The sequence below is a fragment of the Apis florea genome, unplaced genomic scaffold, assembly GCF_048593485.1.
Source record: "Apis florea isolate Af1SG1 unplaced genomic scaffold, ASM4859348v1 contig_2835_pilon, whole genome shotgun sequence".
Taxonomy (NCBI): Eukaryota; Metazoa; Arthropoda; class Insecta; order Hymenoptera; family Apidae; genus Apis; species Apis florea.
In genome coordinates this window covers 929,470-948,642 of record NW_028256652.1, presented here as the reverse complement: position 1 = coordinate 948,642, position 19,173 = coordinate 929,470, and the positions used below count along the sequence as shown (strand labels likewise).

At 27.9% G+C, this 19,173-nt stretch overlaps 1 protein-coding gene and 1 long non-coding RNA gene across 10 annotated transcripts in view; one reads left to right on the top strand and one right to left on the bottom strand.

The window, feature by feature from the left end:
- Positions 1–19,173, bottom strand: part of LOC100869740 (dual specificity calcium/calmodulin-dependent 3',5'-cyclic nucleotide phosphodiesterase 1) — a 192,521-nt gene that overhangs the window by 160,974 nt on the left and 12,374 nt on the right. The gene's annotated exons all lie outside the window — the stretch shown is intronic.
- Positions 5,577–10,226, top strand: LOC105735011 (uncharacterized). Of its 2 annotated transcripts, none has more exons than XR_015291789.1 (3): positions 5,577–5,627; positions 8,001–8,075; positions 8,684–10,226. It is a non-coding gene; the product is annotated as an uncharacterized LOC105735011 (long non-coding RNA). The 2 variants fall into 2 exon arrangements; XR_015291788.1 differs by lacking the exon at positions 5,577–5,627 and adding an exon at positions 6,428–6,641.

The following is a 19,173-nucleotide window of genomic DNA, read 5'->3' as shown; positions in this document are numbered from 1 at the left end:
CAAAAAAATAAAACGTATAATTTATCTATTTACCATATAACACCACTATTGTTATACACATTCAAATTCAAATAATAATCCAACATGATTATGATACTCGTATTCGTGTTACTTTTATTCCAACTAAAAATGTTGAAAATCAGATGAATTAAGAACACGAAACGAAGATTTCAAGCAATGAAACACCATGAAAACATGTAATTTAATCCATCGTTTCACGACAACATCAATTTATCATTCGAATAATAAAAAATATATCGCATTCCTACGAACGATTCTATCTCAATTAGCAGCGAACTTTGTAAAATAACAAAATGTACAACAACGTGTTCATAAATCTAGTGAGATACATTTTGCGAAAGAATTTCAATTGAGTTAAACTGGTTTCGACGAACAACCATGGCCAAGAACGGAAATACTCGTTACGAGATCCTCTATGAGAAACGAACCACTTTATACCAACTATTAGATGTTTAACAATCGCTTAACGCTCACCACCGCGAATACTATCACAATAAGAAGCTTTATAGCCTCGTGTTCATCAAATCTCGCGATTCATCTCTACCCTCGAGGTGGGATTTCGTTCAAGTGGAATTATCATAAATCGAGTTCGAGATCATTCTCTACCAACGATCATGCCACGTTTCATTGCAAATTCTGTATATCGAGTATGATTGCATTGAAAGTTTCGTAATGGGCGATGGAAGATATGAAACATACAGGATTATGAAAGAACTGAAAGAAGGTATGAAATATTTTCAGTATACAATTGAACACGTAATTTTTGTAATTCTTTAATTATTTTAGAATTAAATTATTTCATTGAAATTTTTATTTAAAAATAAGAAATCCCAGATTTAGATTATTACAATTTCTTTAATGATAAATTTAGAATTAGAAAATAGAAATTTTTGATTAAAAATATTCTACATATAAAATATATTTTTAAAAATAGCATTATACGAGTCATTTTAAAAATGAAGAATATATATCACATTTTTTTCTTCTTGTATGTAGTTAAATATGGTTCTGAATGCTGGCCATTTTATAGCGTCTCGGAGGATTTTAAGTATTTATAAGTCCCAGTAGGATTGTAAACATATTTGGATGACAGTAACGCTTTAATACAGGTGGTATTACAATACCGTCAGGACAATAAAGGATTAAAAAATGTTGTATATTTAAACGAAATTATTTTTACATATTATATTTATTCAACTAAATATCATTTTGTATCTTCAATAACTTATACACATTTTTAAATATTGTTTTAAATATTTTCGATTATTATATAAAATCCACTTTTTCTCGCAGAAAACGAATATTACTAAACGTTTTAGAAATGGATTATTTCTTTGAAATAACAAAGTGGCTATCTCCATTTATTCAACTTCTTATACAGCACGTACTATCGCAGAGCTCATGTGCAATCCATTTGTCCATTTCCTCCACTTTTCCTATTTGAGCCAATGATGAATAATAGAATAGATTACTTCCATTTGAGATGTCATTTCTCTCGCTGCTTTTCGTAGAAACATTATCGTCAATAGCCTTCCCCTTGTTCTTCGTTTTCGAAAGAAATATTATCCAATCTCGAATCTCTTCGTACCAACATTGGACTAATGCTAACACAACTTTCTTCAAATCTTTAATTCATTTCATGCAATTCTATCGTCACATTTTCCAACTTTTTTAACTCATAATAAACTTTTCAATCAAGGATATCTTATTTTATAGTGGAAAAGTTTCGGATTGGTTTCAAAATTTGCTGAAAGATCTTCTAAATATAGATTATTCAATGTCCATCTGTAAATGGATCTTGAATTCTAGAGTGGATAAGGATGCCATAGGATTAAACGTCAGACTTGTTCTTCCCGTAAATGGAAATTGCTCGATAGAACCGACTCCTATTTATCTTTATGGAAATTCTTGAGCTCCAGTCTCGCGTTTTAATATTCCAGAAATACCGTCGCATGAGAGATTCTACCATTCCACCGTCAGAGAAACTGTTCTCCAATTTATTCTGCCCCCGTGGGCTAGGTGTTACTTCAACTTGACAATTTTTTGCCCTCTTATTAATCTGAATTCCAATTTATCAACACGAATAAAAACGTTCGTCGAAGCGACCGACGTTTAAGTTCGTAATAAAGTAAAAGTCGTCTCGAGTTACTACCAGTATACTATCCGGCTTTCATTCCTCGAAATTGCATTAAAAAAATCTATCTTTAAGAGAAAGCGGAAATTCCTTGTTCCTTTCTCCAAGTCTCAGATTCTCCTTTCTTATTTCTCTTTGAGATATAATCCTAGTGTAAGAAACAGATGCGGCACAATCATATAATCACATAATCCCCTTGGCAAAAATGGTTGGGAAAATTAACGAGGAAACGTCGAGCCTTTTTTCCTCGAAAGGAAGAACCGGTTGCATACGAACCGAGTTAATGCCAAATGATAATCTTTAACGATCCCCGGGGACATGTGCATCGCAAGAAGAACACGCTATTCTACAATTTCAGGACAAATAAAACGTGAAGGAACTATGCAGTAATACGTCAGTCATTTTTAATGATTGCATCGGGCATTAAATCTCGTCTTGAATTAGCGCGATCGTTTTACGACTGCCCATCTGGAGTCCACCTTGAGATTTATTCTCCCATTTTGTGCGCAGCTTCGTTCGCCTGCTCGATGTCACGTACGCGTTATTTTGGTATGGAAATTTTACGAAAATATGAGAATTTCGAAAATTGAAACGAGTGGATATCTCGATATTGACAGCAATATTAAATGTAATTGGGTTAGATCAGCTTAATTTTTATTCTGTTTGATATTACAGTATGTATTATTATAAAAATATTACGGAAATATTAAGTTAGGTTAAATTTCGTCGTCATGTTATGTTTGTGTTATTATGATATGAAAATATTAGGAAAATATGACAATTTCAAAAACGAATATGAAAATGAAACGAATATTGCAAGGAATATAATATTGCAAATAGAAATTTTCAATATTAGCGATATTAAATATGATTAGAAAAAATAATGTTGGATTAAATCTTTGATAAATCTTTATACAAAGTCGTGTATTTGGTAAATATTATTTTATTGATAGTTTAGTATTTTATAGAATATTTTATAGAATTTTAAAGTATTTCTAAACAAAATTCATCTGTTCACAAATGTGAACGCCACAGGATAAGTTTCTTCAAAGCAAGGAAAACCGAATTCTTTTAAGTATAAAACCAATATATTGAAAACCCGTCATGTCTAGGAGGAAGCTTGTTTTGAAAGTCTTTACAAAGCGAAAGGAAGTGAGCTTTCCGCGTTTTATGTTTCCACGTGTCAACGTTCTTTGTCAAAACAACGTCCACACTTCAAAATCTATAACATAAACGCGGAATTATTTTATGAAATGTCACCGCACTTGTCAAACATCACTTCCTCTAAAACAATATTATAAACTTTTGACAAAAAACCATATTTCTCCCGGTGTCAAAATAATATTCTGACACGAACTTTAAACAATTTATGCATAAACTGTTATAAATATTCGATTATCAAATTAATGGATATAATAATCGATGCATTTATTATATGGAAATTCAAAATAATTTTATACTTAATAAATTATAATATTAAATAATATTGAATAAAATCGCGTTACGTGAGATCATAAGATTATGTAGAAAAATGAAATTATTTTTTTCATTATCTTTTAAATTTGAAATATAGTCTTTAAAACAAACAGGTCAAAAAAAAAGTATAGTTTTATAAAAATTATTTAATGTAATATATAAACCATTAAATAAAATCAGAATCATTTATCAAAATTTATAAATTTAAAGTTATATAGCAATTGTATGTTTTAAAATAATTTTTATTAATTTTTCTTTTAAACGTATCTATATAATTTTATTGTGAGTATTGTTCTCCTTAAATAAAATAAGGATATTGAATAGTGACAAATTTAATTAGTTTAATAACAATATAAATTCTGTTTATAGATATTGAGTTGATACATTATTCAGATTTTATTAATATGCAAATAATATGCGCATGAACATTTAAATAATTTATATAATTATAATGCATATGGATAGGAAATAAAAAGAAAAATCTATGGATATAATTTTAATTTTAAATATTTAAAAATAGAAAATAGTGATCAATTGATAGAAAAAATTTAATTATTCAATTAATTACAAAGTAACATTATAACAGAATAAAAAACTAATAAAATGATATACGTTTATATTTTTTAATCAGTTTTATAAAAATAATTTTTGCATATATAAATATATTTATCATTTCATCTCTTTTAATATCATTATATTTAAGAAATTTCGTCTCGATATTTTTTTTTATTTCTATTTTCTTTTTTTTTTTTTATGTGCATATATCGTGACATTATGTCTTTAATAGAATATAAAAGCTGACGTTATAAAAGATCTTTTTGCAAAGTAAAAGCCTTTGACAATCTACTTGTACCTTATGCATCTTATCATAGTGTATAAGGAATATCCTTGGTCAGGCGAGAATTGACTCTTTTTTAACGCTTTGTCCGCGTAAAATGTATAATTCACGGAGGAATGATCTTTAAGAACTTCAAAGAGAATTTTAAACGCGAGAATCAAGTTTCAAATAACGATTATTCCACGTTACATTTCATCTTATGATCGTTAATCATAAATAACGATTAATAATTTATAACTTCGGTTCTCTATTTTGTAATATTTCATAGTGTGAAAAGTTTCACTAAATTATATTTCAAAAGCTTCAAAAACTTTAAAAGTTCTTTCATAAATTTCATTATTGCAAAGTGAACTTGTTCTTAAATATATTTCTGAAATTACTATTGATTGATAGTATATACGATTAAATGTATATTACGTATCGATCCATATAAAAATTATTTACAAATTTTATAATATCAATAATTAAATATAATACTATTTAATAGGAAATTTTATTTCGAATTATATTATTCATTTCATTTAATATAATACGTATGATGCATTCCACATGCGACATATAGAATTTAATTTACGAACAACGTATTAAATTAACACTCTTTATCTAATTATTTATTTATATACTAGACAGATTGTTATCTGTTTATATATTAATATATAATATAAATAAATATAAATTGGATATAGACCTTTATTTTGAGCTTATCTTTTTCATAATATAACAAGAAAAAAAAAACAAATTCAATTTAAGATTTCTTTAATTTAACAAAGAACTTACGTCTACTTTCGTATAAAAATAAACGTTGAAAATGAAAATGAAATATAAATAGAAAATTATAACAAATTATAAAAACTATAATGTTTCCTCAACTTGTTCCTTCTCTTATCTCATTACTGAACAATCTAATCTCATTCTAATTTTTGAATTATTCAAGAGTTAAAAAAACAAAAATGAAATATGCATGAAGAATCGTCTGAAGATTGAAAAGATTAAGCAGATTGTTAAACGTTTTTATTTATACAACGCCTGGAGATTGAATTGAATTAAATTGCGAACTGAATCTCTCATTCTATTGAACCACTAGAGAGCTAGAATAAGCATTAGTAACCCAGATTCTCGAACGGTAGGAAGACAAATATTCAATTGGTTAATTTAAAAGTAAGTTATTTTGCAAAATATAAAGATTAGCAAGAGATAGACTTTGCTCGAGCAAAGGACATTTGAATTTCGCGTGCAATGTTAAATAGTATTGGAAATTTCTTCTGAAAATTGAAATCATTTATCTCTTTTCTTTGGAATTGTTTGAGTAAATCGTTTAAAATTTTCTTGATTAAAGTTTTGAAGTTTTTTTGGGTAGAAATTATGATATACATGTATCGATAATTGAATTTGAACAAAAATTTTAAAAAATGTTTTCTTTGATAAAGATTTTTTTGATTAGAAGTATATATTTGATATAATTTTTTTCTTTTTTCAATGAAATTCACAATAATATTTGTATAAATTGATATTAAAGATTTAAAAATGTATCGTCAAATAATTTGTTATATAAAAATAGCATTTATTTGAAATGATTAATGATCATTTGATAATCTTTAAGGATTAAAATATACATTTAAAATATTTTTACTTTTATATGATTACCATTTCAAGGAAAATTTTCATATTCTAATAAAAGTAACAATATTAATTTCTATTTATCCATTTCGCAAATTACTGTGTTCATCAATCATATCTATCAAATTAATCGCATATATATTTGTCTCTGTCTCGTTTCTTCTGCACAATCTCACAATTGCTTCGTTAATTAGTTGATCGTAACAGACGGTAAATTTCCAGTCTCATTATATAATTCGTCGAACTTAATACACTGCTCTGTGGTCAATATATCGAGAAGGAGATAGAGTTATTCTAGCACGTGGAAACCACAATGCACGGAAGTTCGCGTGTGCATCGGCTTCCGATTAGAATGTGTTATTGACTTGTGGACCAAGGACACCCATTTGCTATGTATAATTCATATTATTAATGAAATGGTACCATTTCCGGCGCACGTGTTAGATTATCGTGAACGTTACGGTGAACAACTCGTAATTGCTATAGAGAGAAGCGATAAAGGAAACAGGATCCTCTTGTGATTGCGCAAGTTCATTGGCAATTTGAAATTAAAATGTGAGTTTGAAAATTTTAAAGATATTCAGTACTCGTGTTAATAAAAGAAGCGAGGAGATTAAAATATGAAATTAGATATTTTGAAAATTGATATATATTAAAAATAACAGTTGGTCTATATTTTTTTTTTAAAGTGGAAATCATTTTTTTTCAGCATTGTGAATTATGCGAACTTTATTCGATAAAAATTTCAAAGAATAATATGCTAGTTTTTTTAAAGTGTGCGTTTTAATAAAAGATATTGGATACAATTATTATAATTGTATCATAAAAATTATTTCTATTGATTATTTTCGATATCGTGTATTTCTTTAAATTCTTCATTTTATCATCAATAATTTATTTTGTAGAATTTGATTATTCAATTTCAATGTATGTTTTAATTTTCTTTTCATAGATGTTATTTTTTATCAGTTCAACGATTTTTACAATTTTATATAAAAATTAAAATCACAGTTTTATTGAATCATGAAAGTAAAAATTGAATTCTATTTTAAATAAAATATAAATTCATACAATATTGCATCAAAAAAAATTTTAATTTCGTTCCTACCTACCATTAAAAATTTAACGTAATTTATAACCATTTTTTTAACCATTCGTTAATTTTAAATTTCGTCATTTCGTTATTTGATATAAATTAAATCAGTGTCTTATCGATTAACTGATGAATATATCGTTTGAACAGGCAACAATTAACGTCCGCGACAAATATCCCGTAAATGGCGGAATAATTGAAGAACTAGTACCATTGGAGATCAAACAGACATCGAGTCAATAGAGTTAATTAAGTTAGGGCCACACGAACGATCAAATTTGTTAACCAGCGTGTATATTTCGTTTCTGTGGATTATTTTATTGCGTGCAAAATCCAATCGTTCCATGATAAACGTGATGATATTAAGCAAATGATTTCATTATATGATCGAATATGTTGGATCGTTTACGCGTTTATTGAACAAAAAAATCTATTGCTAATCATTGTTCTTCTTTTCAGACGCAGCAGAACAAAGAAACGTTACATGTACAGATTAATAATTATTAGCTAGACATGTTCTATAAGATATGTACGTGTTCGAGTGACAGTTTTAGTGACTACTGTTCTAATTAATCAATACCGAAGATTGATATAGTGTCACAGATAATTCCAATTCAATCATATTTAGAATTTAATTCAATTCAATATAAATATACTCTCGTCTATGAGAGAGATTTGATGATCTTAATCATAAAATTATCATCTATTTAATTTATTAATGATTGACATTAATTTATATATTATTTTTATTAATAAATTTATATATTGGAATATATCGCTTTATATATTTTATTTTATATTAATATATTTTTTTATTTTAGATTATCTGGAAGAAGATCACTTGAAGATTAAAAATGGAGGATCAAGGTCATCTCAAGATCAAGGTCCATTTAAAGGTATATCATTACGATAATTGTTTCCTCAATTATTCTGTTAATGTTTTTTAATAACTTTGTTCATCATTTTTTAATGAATTTATTAAAACATCCAAATTGATTTCTTTACATTTAATTGATTGATATCATTATGATATTATAATCATAATTTTCATTCTCATCGCAAAGCATCTAATCATTTTAAATAGTAATATACATTTTTACATAATTTTATATGATTACCAATATTTGCAATAATCTTTAAAATTTCAATTTCTATTCGAATTGATTCGATATCCCTATTCAACGAATAAATCCTGAACAACGTTAAATTATCCTAATCATTCAATGACCCAAATCTCACGCATCTCAACGAAATTAATCACATTTCCAATCTCTAACAAACCTCAATTCACCTAATCAAGAATTAAATCAATTCGCTATCAACCTTACTATTCCCGTCGGTTTTATCTCCCTAATACCACGATTATACCGTAATCCCCTGATGCGTCATTTCAAAGCAAATCTCAGTCTTGTGAAAGTTGAAAAATCATCTGTCCAACCGTCAACGAGTCCGAAACACGGGCAGAATCTCGTCTCTATATCATTGTAATCCCTTGTTCGTGTAGGTGGGAGTGAAAGTGACAACGAGGAGAATAACTCGACGTATAATCAGCCGTGTACGAATACGAGCGGTGGTATAAGTAATCCAATAATCATGGAACGAAGCCGGCCAGCCATCTAAGAAGCTTAGTTTTTACACGAGGGTGCTTCCATCGTGGTAACCATCGCTTAATTAGTTTTCTTTTTCTTCTTTTTTTTTTTTTTTTTTTTTTTTGTTACGTAGGTATGTTTATTAAGAGCTAACATTGAGGATCGTATCGTTCATTTGTTATTGGGATATATGTGGATTTATAGATAATAAATATCTATTATCACACGTGATTAGTTTTACGATACGATTGAGTGATAGTGCTATTTTTGAAGGAAAATAAAAACTCTAGAGTTTTCAAGGGTTGGAAGGGATTCTTTATGTTACACAATTTTCTATTATTATTACTTTTTATATTTTAATATCAACCCAATTCCAATTCAATTTAATTAACAATTTTTCTTTGACATGACACGAAACGGAATTAACATACCGTTAATTAAATTTCCATTTAATATTTCCTATGAAATAGAAGAAATCTGAAATTGCCAATCTTTCGAATGAAAAGTTTATGCTCAACATTCGATTATAATTTATTCGTAATTAAAATTTCGTTTCGTTTCACGTTCGGAATTAATTACGCACAAACGTTTAAAATTAAACAGGATGATAATACATAACTCCATAGGGAAATGGAACATATTCGAAAACAGAACGGACGTATAACTCGCCTATTTAATATTATATCAATGATTCGTGACGAAAGAAAACACGTCAATTGCTTCCAGCGTTAACATGCCAGTCGTTCGTTTGAATGTTTCACGAAAATAAATTGTGCACCATATTTAAGGGTTGTTTATTTTATAAAAACCGAGGAAAAGGATTATATTATTCTGGAACGGAACAGGGAACTCTTTTATCTCGTTGTATTTACATATTTGAGAGGATAGTCTCGAGAATAATGAAAGGGAATAATGAACAAGTGTTAGAATTTTTTTGCTAATATTTTTTGTATCTTTATTATAGGTAATAAAAATTATAATTAAATCGAAAATATTTAGATATGGGTTATATTAGATGCATAGTTTTGATTAGAAACTTAATTCAAGTCTAATTGTATAAGTCTTTAGCAATTATTTTTGTAAAAAGTATTCACATTTAAAATAAGATGATATCATAACGATTGATATATGATTAAAATGCAGATTTCCATTGGAATTGGAATAGTGATACGTATTGAAACATGTTCGAATTGAAAATGTTCGAAAGCTTTCAACGATTAGAGAGTTTCGAATAAAAGTGTTATCGGATAATATTCTCGAAAAATGAGGCATTTCCTTTCTCAATTTGTTATATCCAAAAATATATCATAAAAATAATCCTTTAATGTAATAATAATTAATTTCCTATATAAACATATTATTTATTTATGATATATTCTGATTATTATTATATTAGATGAAGAAATTTGTAATATAAAGATTCTTTCATTAAATTGGAAAATGAATCTGCTCACTTTATTCTGTGACTGTATTGAATTTTTATTTTTTCTGGAATAATCCTTTTAAAGTTTTAAGTACAAAGAACAGATAAATTAAATTTTTATATAGTATTAGTACCTTCCATGGTTCTTCACAGAGTAATTTCTGAATAATTTTTTCCCCATGCAATTTTTTCTATCGAATTTAAAAAATTATTCATTACAAAAAATACATTAAGCAATAATTCAATAATTTTTTATGAAATTCTCTGATAATTCAATTAATTTGCCTTCCTCTCAAGTAATTAAATTTTAATACGAACTCATATGTCATTGTCTCAATATCTTAATTTTAGATTCTTTCTATTTTTCAAATATAATAAAATTTTATTTAAAATATTTTATATAATTAAAATGAAACAAAAATTCTAATAATACCTTAAATAATATCTAAATCTTTTAACTGGAATTTAAAATTTTATCGTTTTGTTTTGAAAAATAATTATATTATAATAAAAATATTAAGTGGTAATAATACAAAAAAACAATATTTGTTTATGAAACCACTGAATATTTCGATAAATTCTTTAAAAGGAAACAATCTTATTGAATGCATCGATGATTCTCGCGTTAATTTGCGATTTGATTTGACTTGGCTGGTTCGAATTGTAATTCAATTCGACCTGGTCGATTAGAAAATAATTGCGCGAATTTCCGCTGAAATCTCGAAACCTTCGACGATTCTTCGCAGTTCGAGTGTCGTTCGATCCATTTTGGTTTGATAATGAATCGTCCTTGAACTCTGCACAGAAAGTTCAAGCAGAAATATCATTCTCCTAGTTGTGATTTGTTAATGAACATTGACGATCGTCATTTTATTACTCTCCCTTTTTCGCTTGCAAAGATTATGTTTTCGTAAATTAATATTTCATTGTAAATTTAACGTCTTAAATTTCTTCCTTCTAGAGATAGATTATTTAGATTTATATAAATATTTCAAATTTTTTAAATCATTATTTAATACTCTCTGTTATGTAATAATTGTTAATGTAACAATAGTTTTTACATATTTCACAATATTTTGTTCAAAAACGATTTGAGTTTGTATTCCAATTTTTGTTGTTGTTATTATTTGAATAATATAATATGTTTTTCGATATAAAATAATCAATAGCAATGTAGTAAATAGAAAATTTTCATTTTTAGCATTCCATTAAAGTAATCCTGTCTTTAAGAAGTGATTACAGAATAAATATTTTTATAAAATAAGAAATAAAATACAAAATTTAAAGATTTATTTGTAAAAATTTAAAGATTGTCTTAAAGATTTAAAGATAATTAAAGCGAAAAAGTAACGCGTAAAATGTTAAAATATAATAAGAACATTTTTAAAAAGATACAAATTATTAAAAGAAATTTTGTAAATATCAATCCATTACTTTAATTAATCAAGCATCTTTTTTAAAATTTCAAACTTTTACGTATCATAAAGTTAACTTAAAAAAATAATAATATAAATGAAATTCCATAAATCTTAATTTAAGATTTCTTAATTTCTTACTGTGTAGAATAAAATTATACATTAACTAACAATTCGCAAACATTATTATAGAATTCAAGCAAGCGTTATAAAACTTCTGATAGAACGATCTTTCATGATTTCTTTACGAAGAGGAATCCCGAAGTCTTGGAAGTGATTTTCTATCAAAGTTGAAATTACTCGTATTCACTCGTATTTGTCAGGAAGATTACCAGTTTTCGGTTTTGCGGATGCTTTTCAATTTCCCTTGAAAAATACCAGCACTTGTTTTTTTACGATTCACTTATTAAAATCGATTTTGGTGCTTGCATGCGATGTCAATATCTCGCGTTTTTCTCTTCCACATGTCTTCCATTGTGAGTTCTTTAGTTGACTTGAAAATTGAAATACCAACTTTAAAAAGAGAAAGATGAAAGCAAAGCTACTTACGAGTACATATATTTATATGCTATATAAATATCTTGCATCATATTATTTTTCTATATCATACCTTTATTTCTAATATATAATAATTTGCAAATGCATTTATTTTTTTTTTTAATTTCATATTGATCGTTTAAAAGAATAATATATTCGTAATTTTTCTTATTACTTATTATAATTGCAAAATAATTTCCACGTGGAAAAATAATTTTCCTGAAAAAGTAATAAATAAATCCTCACCTTTATATCAGAGACGAATAAGTATAAATTTTCTATTTGAATAAAGATGAAATCTAAAGTAAATACTGACATCTCAAAAATCTCGATCTCGATGATTGTTTTATTTTTTAAAATGTAAACTTCCATAAGTTATCGAATTACACTTTCCTCTGATATAAAAGATAAAAATGATAAAAAAATTTACAATAATTATTATAATATTTATAATAGTGTAATCCTTTATTACAAATAATAAAAAGAATAAATCACTCATCTGAACTATTCATAAATAATATTAATATCCTCCTAATATCGAACGAATAAAATATAAAAATAAGAAAAAGAAAATTTATTTTCATGAAAAATAGCGAATTCTAAAACAAATATAATATAGTTGTGTGTATAATAAAATAAATATTTTCATTCAAACTGAAAGAACGTTCTAAAAGTTTCATTTTCAAATGAAATTTTTTTTTTTTATTATTATTTTTCTAGAACATATACACTGTATACTGTATTTATAATTAATCCACTGCAAAATTTAGCACACGAGCATATGGATCACTTGTAATAACGAAAAGAGAGGAGGATTGCAATTGAGTAATTAAAATTAATTAATCCCTGAAGAATGCTATTTCTGTCTTGTAATGTACACCACCGATGTAGCGTTAATTCCACAGGGTAAAATTACTATTCTCTATCTCAAAATTTCTACTTCTCGTTGCATACAACACGATGTAACATAATCATAAATAAGGCAAACAATCTTAATTAATAAATAATTGCCAAACTTTTAAATTCAACCGAGTAACGTAACATACATTTTGTTAAACAAAATATATGAAATACACGATTCATAACTATGAAATCACTCCAACATCGAACTCAACAAGTTATCGATTTAACACGACACGAACAGACCTTGCACTCAGACTTTCAAAGCATTTAAATAGAATTTCACTTCAGTTTTATCCATCACACAAGCTTTTTCCGATTAAATGGCACATTAGAGGATCCATGATAACATAATTTAAGATACATAAAACTATGAAATATATACTATAGTATCTCGTTTCGAGAAAAATTCATTATATAATGATTCAGAGAATTGCTTTTGATATTTGAAAATATATAAAATATTGGATAATGTGAAAAATTTTTTATATTTACATTACAGAATTCAAATTTTAAAGCCTATGTATAAATTATCTATAGAAAGTAGATTTTTTATACATACGATTATATTTATAATCAAGTAATTATTAAAATTAAAATTCGTTGATAGAAATATTCGTATAATTATTCACTAATTAAGAAATAGATAAAACAATATATTGTTAAATTAATATTTTGTAATCTAAAGGTAAAAAGCAATATTTGTATTTTTTATTCAAATTTACCAGCTATGTAATATAAAAAAAAATTTGTCATTCGACAAATAGAATTTGATATTTGAAAGTTTGTTAGCCAATAACGAGATTTTCCTGAATACGAGACAATAACAGCTGCGTTTATAATCCCAGCCTAGACACATAATCGATTGCACGATAATTTCTTATCGTCGATAATTCGAAATACGCTTTGGTAATTACGCGTTCATGCGACATAGTTGTATCCAATTACTGTGAAATTATATGTCCAATTAAAGCCACGTGGTACAGATACGAATTGCCAAAATTTATTTCGAAAACGTGAACTCTTCTCAATTAATCCTATCCAATTTCAATTCCTATTTTATATCCATCCCCTTTATTGAATCGTCTTCAAAGCTGTTCTAAATGATTCAAGAAACGTTGCGTCGTTCCCATTGAATGCAAACGTGAAAAAAAGAAAAAGGAAAAAAATGGACCAAACATCAAAAGAGCCCTCAAAAATGAAAATGGCAGAAGATCTCATCTCGCGTGAATTCAGAAAAGGACAGTGTCACGACTTATCACTTCGATTCAATGGCACAGTTGTCGGCCTTAGTTTTCGTATCGCAATCCACTAGCCCCGATTCGCTTGTGCGACGCTCTATTTTTATTGTCTACCGCTCCCCTCGCAATCTCTTTTCTCTTCGAAACTCTCCCGCCGGGTATTCGGGTCGATCCCTCCTTCATTCGTCTCGCGTTGCTCGAATGCAATTTCACGTCCAACTAAAACCACGGGGCTCTCGAAATCTTGGAAGAAGATCCTATGTGCCAGGATGTTTACCGATACCCGCTCGTTCTCGTGATTTCAGCGCGAAAAATAAAAAAAAAAAAAAAAGAGAACAGAGCTTCTGGGATTCGGTAACTACCTTGATGCAATGGTAGCTCGAAAAATAGGTGTCTCGAATTCTCCCTTGAGAGATGGAGTTTTTCGAGATCTGATGGATTGGAATCTGCTGCTCTCTATTCTCTTTCGTTTCTTTCCTATTGTTTTTATAACCAAGAATGTAATATGTTATTTGTATTCGAATTTTGTTATTTGATTATTTGATGATCATGATTTAAGAATATAAAACGCTAACGATTCTTCTTTTCATTCTCTCAATTATTCTCCATGAATATTACGACATTCTTTTTTTTCAAATCAAAGAAATCAAATTTTAGTACTTACATTATATTCGAACGTGTCATAGTTGATATCTCCTACTTAGTTAGTAATTCACGATATCATCTTCGTTTCTCCTTCTTTTCCCCAATTTTTCCCCAATGAATACAAACTAATCATAATCTCGTCCTCGGTAGTTCTATTTTCCACCAAAAAACGAATTTCTCTTCCTTTTTCTCCATGAACCAATCCACTCAACTCATTCTTTTTTTTCAAATTCGGAATTCGACTACACTCGAGTCAAACTGAATCATAAATTGGTCGAACGTTCTCTTGTCTTCGGTCATGGGTCACAATAGAAACGAAAACAGAGAGAGGAGAGTACGAGAATCGATCCCGATTCCGGAAACGAATTTCGGTGGACGTCCATCGGGAATGGGGGCGGCCACGATGTTCGGCCGGCCATTGATTCCAGCTTATCGAATCGCGTTAAAAGCACTGACTATCCAATAAATCCCACGGCCGGTGCTCGGTCTGATTCTTCCCGACCTCTTCCTCTTTCCTTTCATTTGCAAGTCTGTGAAGCCTTTGTAAATCTAATAGACGCAATCCGGCTTGATTCAAATTGTATTCGAATACAAGGGATATCGATCATTCCGGGAGACGGTCGTCGAGGCGCAAACGAGGAAAAGGAGTGATTCTACGCTTGTCCCTGATCGGAATAACATATTGCCACTTCCCTCTCTCGAATCTGATTTTCAAATCAAATCGATTCCAAAACAGGATTTCCTTTCCTTCTCTTTCACTTTCCACCTTTCTTTCTCCTTCTTCCCTTTGTGGGGAATGTTTCTATCGGTATATTCTATTAGGGATTTTATTTATTTTTGCTTCGTGTTTTACTTTTTTATTGACTTTGGTGAGAAGATAGAATTCATATGAATCTGATGGAAGATAAACAGATTCTTGGAATAAGATAAATTCTCGTGTGATGGAAATTTAGATTCGGATAAATGGATTTAATTATACGTATTTTTTTTTTTTTAATCATTTAATTGCTCTTTGTTTTCGTAACAAACATTCATGTAATTGAAATGCAAGCCACAATATTCGGATAATAGAAGTTTAACTTAGTATTCGGTAAATTGAACATTAATGAAAATTTCCGATAATTGAAGTTCTGTTTGCCTTTATTCTCTATAAAAAAATAAAGTAAAAATTAATTATCAGAATCTCTATTATTGATTGAAAGAAATTTTAGAGGATTGTCTTCTAATTCTAATTTAAAAATAATTAAAATAGAAATAAATAAAAGTGTAATAAATAATTTTGATTTTAAACGATATTCTTATTTTAATTTCTTCTCCGATATGACAAGCTCTTTCATTCCATCACTGAAATATTCCCACATTCTATTCTAAATCAAAAATTCTAGTATTTCCTTCACTTTATTGTCCGTGATGAAGTGAGCACTTTTACTATCCTTTTCAAGATATGGAAGAAAATGAAATTCATAGATCGTCGAATTAATAAACGAATATAATGGATGTAAAATCAATTCAACTTTAGTTTTATTACAGGATCGAAATCAATTTTCAAAATTTATTAATGTAAAAATTATTCATAAACCATTAAGATAAACGAAATGATTTTTTTTTTCTAGAGGAAAAAATGTAGTTATATTTTGGTTACAATTAATGCAAACTTCAATTGCTTGTGATTAGATATTTGTTTGTGCAAAATTGAACATTTATGAACATAACATAAAGAAATGGAATTTATATCTATATTTTATATCTTTTTGCACAAGCATCCTAATAATCTGCCTATAATAATAAGCCTTAATTTTTTTATTTCTTAGAATCTTCTCAAAAGTATTCCGAATAAATTAACATATTGAAAATTTCATCGAAATCAGTTAATGATAAAATAAAATAAAAATAAACGACAGGTATCCACAGAATATAAGAAAATTTATAAATTTTAAATATCGAATTCTTTCCTCCCCAGAGATTGTAATGACGTATTTAGATTTGTTAAAGATTAATTTACGTTAAAAGCTGATGATAATACATAGTGAATTCGAGAAAGTGAAACGAAATTCGACGATCTCTCGATACAGTAATAGAAATATTGTTCGAGCCGATCGATGAGATAAACGAAATCCTCGTGAATCCTGTGGATGAATTCAATGTGCCTCTGATGAAATTGATACAATTGAATTAAACAAGTAACGGGATATAACGTTTTATAAAAGGCAGAGGCAAATTCTGATGGTTGATGAGAGATAGTAGTTGGAATAAAAATTAACGACTGTAGAATAGATCTTTGCAGAGCGATCTTTTTGCAGATTTTTCGTTTCGTCCAATAGTATTTTATGTAGATTGTATATCTATTATATACTTGCAGTGAAGAGAGATTAAATATATCGTGTAGTATATCGAATATTTTGGAATTTATCCATCGAGTAATGATTCAACTGTGAAGTAGGTCTATGCGGATTAATTCCAAGTTAAACCCTCGATAATGAGAAGAGAAAGAATTAGATTAAATAGATGATAATGTTGGTAAAATATTTTTTTAAGAAATACACGTCCATTTTAAAAAAATTATATACAAGGTGTAAATCTAAATTTAATTTTTATAAATAAACACGTTTTGAAACACGAAGCTTTTATCTGAGAAAGAAATAATTGATGATCGCATGATATTGAATTTCACGATACACTGAGGTGGTGAGGCTATGCACGAGTCTAAAGTAGTAAAATCCACATCGCATCCCGAACTTTATGTACACGGAATCGTGTGACTTTCCTCAATTTGCTTTTGCTGTGTTGGACTTTCAATACCACGAGCTCGATGTTTTAATCTCTCAAACTCCATGATACCAAGTGTAAAATCCTTGTCACAGATCACGTAACGATTACTTTTCAAATTATAAAATCGAAGTGTTTGAATTTTCCTATGAAAATTTGGCAATTTCTCAAAATCTGTTAAACCTGTGTTCCTTTGATCTTTTATAATTTAGAATTTAGTGTCTAAAAATTCTATCGTTATGATATCTAGATTATATAATTAAAAAAAGATTATATAATTTAAAATTCGAGTTTTGCAGATTTTATTTTTAAATCTGAGTTTTCAAGATAATCTCTATAATTTGAACCTTGCATCGTAAAATTTGTTATTCTATAATTTATGGATTGTATGTCTTGACGGTTTTATAGTTCGAGATCTAGAAATCTGGAAATTTTACAACTTGAAATCGTCTCTTGAAGATTTTATAGCTTGGAATCTGAGATTCGAGAACTATCTTAGAATTTAAAATTTAAAAATTTTATCATTTATATGAATTCTTGAACCGAAGGTTGTTTGTCTAGATTGCAATATTGCAATATTGCAACTCTAAAATTTTTATTTAAGAAATTTAAAAGTCTAACATTCCAAAGCAACTAGATTTGGGAAGATTAGAGATTAAAATCAAAAGTGTGATCCTGCTATTCAAGGTTTGAGATTTGGAAATTTGCAAATCAATGGTTGTCCAGTGCCAATTCTACTACCGTAGAATGATTTGATCTGGTTTACATAGACTTGGAATCATGAAGTTCGAGCTCCTATGACATCGAGATTGCGGTATTCAAACTTCCACAAAGCAGAGATAACATGAAGCGGGTGTGCGACTATGGGTGCACGCAATTTGACATCTCATCTGGGAATCTCTTTTGTCAGGAAACTAGTAATAGAAGAACTTAAATAACTATTTCAATTTATAAAAATTGATAAAAGATTTTGTATTCTTATATATATTCTGTGGAATCTATTTTATCCTATCTCACAAGATCACGAAAAACATTTCGAGATTTCTCGAAATTTTTATTTTCATTCGTAATAAAATATTATTTATTAAAAATTCTCATTTCCTTAAGATAAATCTGAATCAGTGTTCTTCCAAATCCAAATATCTTAGAAATCATCGATAACACGATTTATGAAACAATTTCAAAAATCAGAAGAGATCACGGAGAATATAAAAATTATAAAAATTAACTTTATTTTTTAAATCTATTTTTGTGTAATAAACTTTTTGTAATATAACGATTTTTTTTAACGATAGTTAAAAAAAATACTCTCCTTGCCTTTTATTCGTTCATTTAATTAATAAAATTTCGTACATCATTTATTTCATCTATCTATCTACGTTCCCCAATTAATAACAAAGCAGAAGGTAAAATTTATAAACACGTCACTCGTGTATATAAACGATCGACCGCGCGATACTGAATTCTATTTTTCCCCC